The following is a 10,400-nucleotide window of genomic DNA, read 5'->3' on the forward strand; positions in this document are numbered from 1 at the left end:
TAAAACATACTTTATGTCTCCCTGGAATACAGAATGTAATATGATACTGTGTCATTATTAGTAAGCTAAACTGGTGTCAGGAACTGTAACTCAAATCTGACCACCCATAGCTATTAAACTGGAAGAATCCTGGTCTGGTTTTGTCCTAGACCAGTCAGCACTCCCAAATAATGCCCTGGCACACCTTGGCACTTACAACAGAACACCTTTTCGAATACATAGTTTGGATATGGTTACCTAGTTACAGAAAAGTAGAGAATTTAACATGGATTTGGACTGTTCTGTAATTGCTCACAATTTTACTGATAGAAGGTCATAAGTCTGATTAATTTACTAGTTTAGGTACACACTGAGTCTATTCCAGCAGGTTTCCACTAGGTTAATTAGTCCTTCATTTGCTTGTCTGCATTTCAATATTGTACAAAACTTGGAAGAATTTGAATAATAAATATTGAGAAAGTACTAGTTCTTAATATCTTTCAACCCAGAGAGCATCTGGGACATGTAAGAGCTTGTAGTTACTCAGGCAAAAAAAGTAGAAGTTCAAATCAATCTTTCACCTCCCAGAACATCATCTGACCCTCTCTTTCTTTTCTATATGACAGATACTGTAGAGGTAACGCGTGGAATATTTCTGTCCAAACACGGTTGTCTTTATCAGAGCTGACATCCGCCCACTCCCTTTATAGGCACTGGAAGAGAATTAATGTCTCTGGAACACAGTGCAGTCCTTGACTCTCCTTGTTAGTAGACTCTCTCAAGCTAACACTCTAAGCTAGGGATGGGAAACACACATGACCAAGGGAGATCCTCTTTAGGGTTTCTCAAATTGCAGTGATGACTATATTCAGGAAGTGGCTTGCCCTTAACTGTCAGTAAAATCTAGATTGCTATCCAGCTGAGTAGATACTTTACTTCAAGAGGTAAGAAACAGCCTGCAAGGCTCATGACTAGATTGGCTAGATCTCCATTAAATTTAGACACACATTTAACTCATCCATTAAGTTACAGATTGAGTTTACTTCATCAACTTGCTTATTTCCATGGAATCTTTTCTTAGCTGACTTTCTCCATGCATTGGAGAGCAGTGATGAAGATTTTAAAATCAAAAGACAGTAGAGAAAATACGCATCCTGCAAAACTAGAAGCCATTCTAGTACTTCACACCACTCAGTTCTGTTTTATAATCAATTAACAGAAGAAAGACATCCACTACCTGGAAGTGATCCATGCATGTAGTTTCCCTTTGTTTGAAGCACATGTGTTAATAGGAAATAGTATTGTGATCACCTACACTATAACCAGCTTCGCCTGCTTTAGGTTTTCTCTCTTTTAGGTCAGCCAGATCATTTTGAGAGAAATTAACCACAATGTCACCATCATAAGATTATGCATTCAAACAAGGTTGGAAATCAGTAAAATCTTTTCTAGACACCTAAGCAATTAATCTTGTTTACATGCAATTATTGCATGCAATTATTTCTAGTCATAAATGTCTGGCACAAGAAAAATACTGACTATCACTGCAATGTAAATGATTTAAAATGTAAATAAAAAAATCTAAATTTTCTTGAGATTATGCTTCTTTTTCTTTTTATGACTACTATTTTACTACAACAGAAAAAGCAAAGCTAAAGCACAGCAGTAAGTCTGTGAGAATCTACTTCAGTGTGAAAAGTTAAAAGTCAGGTTTTACAAGCTGGCCATGGAAATTTAATACAGGTCAGTGGAAGATAATAAAGTGATTACACTAGATGACACACATTTTGAACGATCTTAGTATAAGAGCTAAAGGCAATGTTGAATCATTTCCAATTCATAATCAGTTAAAATTAAATGGTCTGTCTACTGATTTTCAGCCCTTCAGGATGTTGTTATTCTATGTTATTAATCCATGGAAAAGCAACTGGGATTGCAACTTTCTACATTCTCATAATGAAGCCTTCCAGAGCAACATAAAAACCTCACAGAAATCAACAACAGACAGGTATTCATGTTTTGTACTTTGCTGTGATGTTTTCTGCATCATGCTGTTACATTTCTGCAACTTAGCAAGAAAACACATCCCTTTCTTTGAGACAAAAATAAAAATCTATAAGGTAGTGTTCAAGCACCATAGACACAAAAGAGACCTTTGCTTTAATCAATATGCTACTCTGAAGAGCAAGAGCAAGACCAAGAAAGATAGAAGGGGCTAACACTCTGTTTCAATTACTTCTTGGTGTCCAGGCCCCAAGAGCACCAATAGACTGGACTTCTGGCTTCACCTCAGACCTGAATTGCCATTCTGCATTTGAAGATCATCAGACTGTCGATGAAGCCCCAGCCTGCTCACCTAGCTCATCTATCATAGGACAGTGCTCTGGCAGCTGAGGGCACTACCCCACCTATACTGTTGCCAATCTTGGCTGCTGGCTGACCTTTCCTTGTATCCACGCACTTGATGCTCCTGGATAATTAGCTCTGGACTTCTTGAGCCCTGGGTGATTTTGCCCCTCATACTGTCCTGGTCGCAGCATCTCCAAACTGACCACCACAGGCTGGTCCCCACAACCCAAAATCCTGTAGGAGGCTGCGAGCAGCCTGAAGAGGAATCTTGCAACCCCATGTGTTCTGTAGCACACCATGCACTTACAGTGATTCCTTCTATCACAAAAAAGTGAGGGTGTAAGGGTTTCTAACTCAGATGTGACTATTCATCACCACCTACCCAAAGGCTGAACAAGCAGCTGCTGGCTACTCAGCAAGAGCAATTTCATGGCTCTTGTTTGGGTGATCCCTGGCACTGTTGTCAGTGACTCTGTGCTATGGATCTCCAACAACTTCTACAGTTACCTTATTGTAAGCCAGCACATATGTGTGTTTCCTTACAAGCAAGGCAAGAAATACCTGGATATTTAGTCAAATACTGTTTAAGTTTTAACTGAAAATAATTCTTTTCTCATCTTAAATTCCATGGTAAAAGCTGCTATTTAAGAGGAAGACTTTGGAGTATTAGGGCTATGTTTAGCTTTTAATTTGGCCTCATGTATGTAGTCCCAAATGTCACCATTTTAAACCAAATTTATTTTAAAAAAATACTTTGATGTGAAAAAAAATAATTATTAGCTGTAGTAGTTGTTTGTATCTCTACTGACAATATTTCAACTGGATAGGATAATAACAGGCTTTAGTTAGTTCTTTAAAGACACAAATTTCACAGAAATGACAGCTAAAGAGACTAGAAGAGCTCTTAGTCAGACTAATTATATATTGAAGATAGTTGATTAGTCTCCAGAATGCTAAACAAATAGAAAACAAAAGAAGTTGGAGTGTCACCAACCCTTGTGGACCTGCACTGACAGAATTGATTAGATGACGTATGTTATACAACCTACGCAAACTAAACATACATTTCCTATTCAAGATATGAAGCACAGCCACATGCCACAGAGAAATGCTGTCTTGCAGAAACTTCCCTGACCTTACTGAGGAACGACTCCTTCCTGGCTCTGCATTTTGTAATCCTTGAACTCTTAGAGAAAGCCATCAGGCAGCAAGGCAGCACTGACTCATCCTAAATCATCTGCAGCTGTGGCCATTTGTCCTTTCAGGAAAAGGTAAAACCTAATCACACCCCTACTCACACCCTACCTCTTTAGTTAAATAACCTGGAAAAGTATTTCCTGTTTATTTCAATTAAATACTTCAAATCATTAACAGGAAATTTTCTCAGAAGAACCAATTTGCTCTATTTTGAAAGGTAATTTTGTCAAAAATGCAGTCTGGCATACCTAAGAGTCAAGATATTGTGCTGCAAGGAAGAACCACTTTTTCAGTTAAGTACACATAAATGAATTGAAATATTGCTCCAAATGAGAGGAGGGAGCACCTTATTGTATCTGTCATTCAATTTGACTTGAAATCTCTACCAAGAGCAAGTCAATCATATACCCTATATGGCCACTCCAGAATTTAAATGGCTTCAGTCAGAAAATCACCATCTTGGTTCCCTAATTGCAGCTTCTAGGCCCTCAATGTAAAAAACCCTTCTAGTATGATTTTTTTTTTTCCCACAGTTTAAATATCCATGTTTCCTCACAATTTCTCCAGTCATTCTAATACGGTTCTTGACACAGGTGGGGCTGCCTGAGACAGCACAGCATCCAGCTGCAGATGTCCTTGGTGTCAGCTGCAGCCTGCAGGGAAAGCCGTCAGCTACAGCAAGGAGGGAAAGCTGTCAGCTGCAGCAAGCAGGGAAAGCTGGCTCCTTCGCAAGGAGCGAGCCCCAAACAAAGGTAGTGCAAAAGCGACAGCAGAGGCAAAGGATGAGAGAGGGGTCTTTGTGTAGGTTCCAGCTGGTTTATTGCACATGAAGGGTCCAAAGACAAATACCAAGAAAAAGGGGAGAGCACAGCATTTTATATGGGGGTGGAACGAAGGGAAACAACCAATGGGGATCGACTGAGGAAGAGGAGACAACAGAGGAATAACCAATGGGGATAACTTAAGGGAGGGAATTAGATGAGTAGACCAATGGGACGTCGAAGAGGGGAGAACTTTCCAGAACTAATACATAAGCAGCTAGGGGAAATACATAAACATGAACTTATACATAAATCTGGGTGGAGAATTCCTAAACCAATAAACTTAAAACATGTAAACTAAGAACCACTAGGCACATGGGGACTTGCTGTAACCAGTGAGTCTCAGACCTCTGTGTTCTGGAGGCCTGTCCACCAGTCCTCTGAATGCTCTGCAGCAGTGGCCAGTGCTGCATGCACTACAACAGTTTCTGCTTAAACTTTTACAATAAATTTATTTTCAGTATTATATTTTTTCTCTCCATGAAATAACAACATTAAAATAAGACACACTTTCTGTCTTGCTTTGACTCAAAAAAGCACTTTTTTCTCTATTTATTTCAATCAAATATCGCATTATGCAGGCTGTTTTCAAGGAGACTGGTTGGGAGTTTCCTGCAGCTGTGGGTTGCCTGTCCAACAGCTTCAGTTTTCTCAAAGTCAGTTGCTATTATTTATTCAAGAAAATATTTTTCTTCTACCGGACCCCAAAATGAATCCCATGCCATAGGGAGAAGACTATATGTGGGGTGCTTCTGTTTTACTGCTGGCACCACACAGAAATTAGTAAACTACACCAATTTATTTCAATTTGCTTGTGAGATTTACCAGGGTCAGCTTTAAGCAGGTAATTAAAGAGATGCAAGTTTTGGAGGACATACAGCTGTTATAAAGTACTTTTCTTTGTTTCTAGAAATCCAGGTTTTCTTCCATTTTCCTTGAGCAACTTAGGCATTTACACTGTTATTTTATTTCTTCATGATTATGCATGCTTTTTGCAATGTATTTTGGGGTTGGTTTGTTTTTTCATATGAGGTTTTTGGGGGTTTTTGGGTTTTTTTTTTGTGGTGATTTTTTTCCCTTTATTTAATATTAGGTTATTTTACTGAAGGCTAAGCAAATTAAACACAAAATATTCTACATGAGAATCAGAGAAAAAATGACAGATGAAGGAATCCCAGTAACCTAATCTGTGAAAACAGTGTATTAAATTGACTTCTCCCAAGATTATCACGGGAGAACCATTAGGATGACTCAATGGAAGAAATTCTTTCCATAATGTCATATAAACTAAAGGAATACAAAAGTAACCATGGGGTGGAGGAGGAACTGAAATTTGGAACACAGTAGACAGCACTGCAGGATCGTGTGGGACCTACTATGGCATTTTTAGGGAAAGAACGAAGTGGGGAAAGTGGAGGGGTGAAGGTGAGTTAAGATTAATAAATACAGAAGAGAAGAGAGTAAAAGGCATATATAAGTCCTGCTCATTGTTGAGCAAATGCTAGTTCATATGCTTGTCTGACTGAGCCGTGCTTGATCATTGTAGTTTATCCTATATTCATATTAATTTCTAGCTATCTTATCCGAACTCTAGATCATAAGGCTTCATGTGTGAGTGTTAGGGAAGTTCACCTTAAATTAATTTGCAGCCATAAGATGTCTGAGTGCCAGCTGCAGGAGGGATAAACGATAGATCTGAAGGAGGAGATAAGGGTCTGGGTGTGAAACACTGGGTAAACTGAAGGCTTTAAATCAGCTACTGGAGACTGGAGTGTTTTTCCAGGGAGGTATGTATACTCCACTATGGAACTTCCATCCTGGTCATTCTGTGAGGATGAAAAGAACTAAGCTGTGCTGTCTGTGTTCTTGTGGGTAGGCACTGCTCACTGTGCTGGGGTGTGTGCCCAGCATTGCTTGTACCTTGTGTGTGCCTGTGAGAAAACATCTCCAACCTACAGAGTAGCTGGATGTGAGGCAGGGTACCACAGCAGTCTGACTTTAATCCAGCTGGGATGGGAGGACTGCCCTGGTGCTGAGAATCTGCACAGACCCTGCTGCAGTGGGCCAGGAAGGAGATCCACCCCAGGTTCCAGGAATCCTGTCATGTCTCCTACCTCTAACATGTACAAAATTCTTAAGACATGCTATTTTATAATGCTTAACATTATTAAATCAAAAGGTATACACTCTTAAATGTTTGAGAAATCAAAATGCACAATGGCTACACAGCTGTCTTGATCAGTCAGAAACATCCTAATCAGTAAAAAAGACAACAGGACTTTCAAGCTTTTGAAAAACTCTATTATTCTTGATCCCATGTGAAGTAACATTCATTATGGCTTTATCCTCTAATTCTTTGTTGATATAATCCTCACCAATAATTCCTCAGGCAGCTACATCAATCTGTAGTTCTTGACGTATTTAGAATATTGAGTATTTTTTCTCTTTTTTTAAATTTATTTTTCCAAAGCTTGGTGAATATTTAAGAAGGAACTGGAAAGTTTATGAGTTTAATTTTAGCAGACACTTTCTTACTTACTACTGTTAGAGATGTTAAGCTTTGTGTTGCAACATATAATTAAGGGATAAATACGGCCTCCTGTTTGTTTTTTTTAAAAAACAACACACCACCTAAAAAGAAATGTAGATAATTTCAACTTAATTAATGTTATTATGTGCAAATTTATTAGTAGCATGTAGCAATGAACTCAGAACTTTTCAGAAACTTACCATGTTTTTTTTAAAGACTCCTTGGGTTTTTTGGGTTGTACTTTTACTGATAATTTTAACTTTCCTCAGCAATAGCCTCTCCTTAGCAAGACCCTCATATAGCTCCTTTGCATACAGCCCCAGGAGAAGGATCCTTAGTCCCACCTAAGTAATTGACATTATAAAAATAGCGATTAATTATGACAGCTGCTGTGGGGTCCATAGCTCTGACCGAGGAATCTGCTACCGGTCAGGAGAGATGGTCCCAAAAGGAATCGCCTTCCCAGGAACCGGTGTCTTCCCTCAGCTGCTGGCAGGAGGTCCCATGCAGAAGCTGTCAGCTCTTTAGTGATTATCAGCTCGTGATTCCAGCTCAGCTCTGCAGGGCAGCCTCTAGGCCAGACCAGGGAGAGAGACGAGAGGCTCGTGTGGCTGGTTCCGCACGAGGCAGCTTTATTGATCCATACTCCGGCGAAGGGGAGCCAGGGACAGGCAGCTCTCTGCCTGCGCAGGGGGCTAGCTTTATAGGGATACAGGGGGTGGGTGTCAGAGGGTAAAGGCCAATGGGTTACAAAGGATCTGCATAGGGTCTCCCAGAGGATTCCGGGTCTGTCTTCTTCTCGCCATAACTGCAGAGTAGCTGCCTTCCCAGGGGGGTCCTGCTGGGAGATTGCTCAATCTCCTTATCTCAGCAGACGTCCCTCCAGGGCAGTGGCTGGGCATACCCTACAATTAATTATAGGATAAAATGAGATGTTAAGATATTCCTAAGGCCGTTGATATCAATGGTAGAACTCTCTTCTTGCCCCAAAGCAGCTGATCCAGCCAAAGCATATAATTATTGTATGACTAAAAATCTAAAATATTTAGTATTTTAACAAATCAGCAAAGTTCATGGCTCGCAAATTCATTGCATGTCACTTTGTTATCTGAAGACTTGGAATCCAAAACTGCAAAATCCTATGCCTGCAACTCTGTGATTGAGGGTAACGTGGCATGGGAGTGCTGGTCTAGAACCAGACAAGTTTACTGCTGCTTCTAACAGGGATTTAGTTTCAGTGTGTTGTTGGGAATTTGGGAACGGCTGGTATTTCAGAAATATTGCAAAGATTCTTTTTGAAGATACTGAATTTCAGAGTGTTCAGTATACGAGTTCTTTGGAAAATCTCAATCTTGCTTCAACCCAGTTAGTATATAAAATGAATACTGTCAGATATTAAAATGAAGTACCACTCATATCCTATAGAAGTCCTTAGGTGCAAATTTAATCTTACAGAATATTCAAATAATTTAAATAACAAATTTGTAAACCCTTTAGTGTAGCCATGGACAATAACTTCCTCTTGAATTGGCATAATTTTTCCAAATGCATTTTATGTTATTAATTGTGCACCTCCTCAACGGAACTGCAGCTGTAAGCAGTAATAAATGAAAAGGCATTACTCTAGTCCATGAAAAAGGTTAAATTTGGTGGCTAAATTTATCTCTTGTACATTTAAAGAGCCAAACTCTTTAGGCAATCAAGATAATTTCCCAAATATTTTGAGAATCAGTCTTGTATGTCTCAGCTTTTGAACAATGTAAGAATAACACACAGAAATAGACACGCTCCAGCCAATCAGGACCCAGAGAAAGTGAACAGCTATTGATGTGTACCTGTATGGGTTTTTCCTAAGCTATGCGTTTCTCTGCACACTCATTGGTTGAGCTTATCTGATTTGCATAATCACTATACAGTTATTTCTCAATAGTTCAGGCTGGTCAAGCTGTTTACCAGCAACAAAGATGCAGTCTCAGCTTCTTTTTCTCTCCAAATAATGTAGAAAAACTCTAAAATTTACGTGAAAGTATAGAATAAAATATGCCAAAAATCAAATAAAATGGAGCTGTCAAGCAGTTCAAAGGAAAACTGTATGAAAGACTTGATTCACTGGATTATGCCTATTTCCATAAATACACCCCTCCCCATCCTAATCTTTATCTTGTGCAAGCAGGTCAACAAGGTTCTTGTTCTCACAAGAATTGTAAGATTTCTATCTACTTCTTCCTAGCCTCACTGGGAGAATCCCATTCTATCCCTTCTGTTTAGTAACATATGTAGTTATTTCCGAGGGAAGAAGAACTTGGCAGATGAATGGAAAATGTAAGAAAAAGGGGAATTAAAATGGAAAGAAATAGAAATAGGAATGTAGGCAGAATTTAGTAAAACGAAGGCTTGGACAAACATAGGAGAAGATATACAGCAAGGATTGGAAAGATGCCTCTGTATTTTAGAAGAAAGTTTAGAGTTGGTCCATTTCCATCATTTATCTTTGAATACACCTTTGCCCATATTTCACTCAGGAACTTTTCACTGTCACCAGCCTCATGGCCATGTTCAAGTAGTCTTATGTCAGTCTTCTTATTAAAATTTACACAGGGATTAAACTCTGTTAATTTAATGAAATTTAAGTCTAGAATGGATTACTGGTTTCTTATTATAATTTCTTTTCCATAAAATGACTGCAGTTAAGGAAATCTGCATTTTCAAAAGATTTTTGTTATTAGTGAAGATTTTTAGTCTCAGACTAAACTATGGCTTCCTTTAGATGATTACATCTTTGTTTTGTTCTCCAAAAATTGCCTTGAAATACAAATATTTATTGGTCTTACAGTTCCAAAAATAGAGAGAGAAAATAAGGGTGAGTAGAGCTGACAATTTCCTTATTGCTAACACAGAAAGGAACTGTCTAAAATTGTGATGTCAGTGTTCCTTGATCCAATGCAATTGACAGATCAGAAGACACTTCAGGGTAAAAAATGAAATCAGAGTGTGAAGTTGTGATGAGACTTATTTATATCACTTACCACAAATGCTTGCAGCTCACCACAGAAGAAAATGCAAATAAGTTCTTCATATTTAGCTTCTCATGGGCATTACAGAAAACTCAAATTAAATTGCTTAATCACTACTGCTCTAAGCCCTCAACTCTTGAGGACATATATTTGCCTCCTAAATTCAATGGGGTTCAGACACTGATTATCTGGGCTTCTGGTCTATAGCTCCTCATTTTTTCTTACAGTATTTATGGCAGAGAAGCCTCTATAAACATCTAGAAGCAACTGAATATAGTAATTCCACTACACCTTCTGCTACTAGATATTATCTCTTTCAGTTCAGTCATGTATTTTGGTGATAGTAGCTATTAGGAGATTTTGGAAAAGATTGCTAACTTACAAATATGATTCAGGTTTGCCAGTTAAACTGTTTCACTCCATCTTTATTCTTTAACGTTCTTCACAAATATAAAAGTACATTTCTTCAGAAAATACTTCCCTGGAACACTCAGACCTATGATTTAATCC

Source organism: Corvus hawaiiensis, chromosome 2 (genome assembly GCF_020740725.1).
Source record: "Corvus hawaiiensis isolate bCorHaw1 chromosome 2, bCorHaw1.pri.cur, whole genome shotgun sequence".
Taxonomy (NCBI): Eukaryota; Metazoa; Chordata; class Aves; order Passeriformes; family Corvidae; genus Corvus; species Corvus hawaiiensis.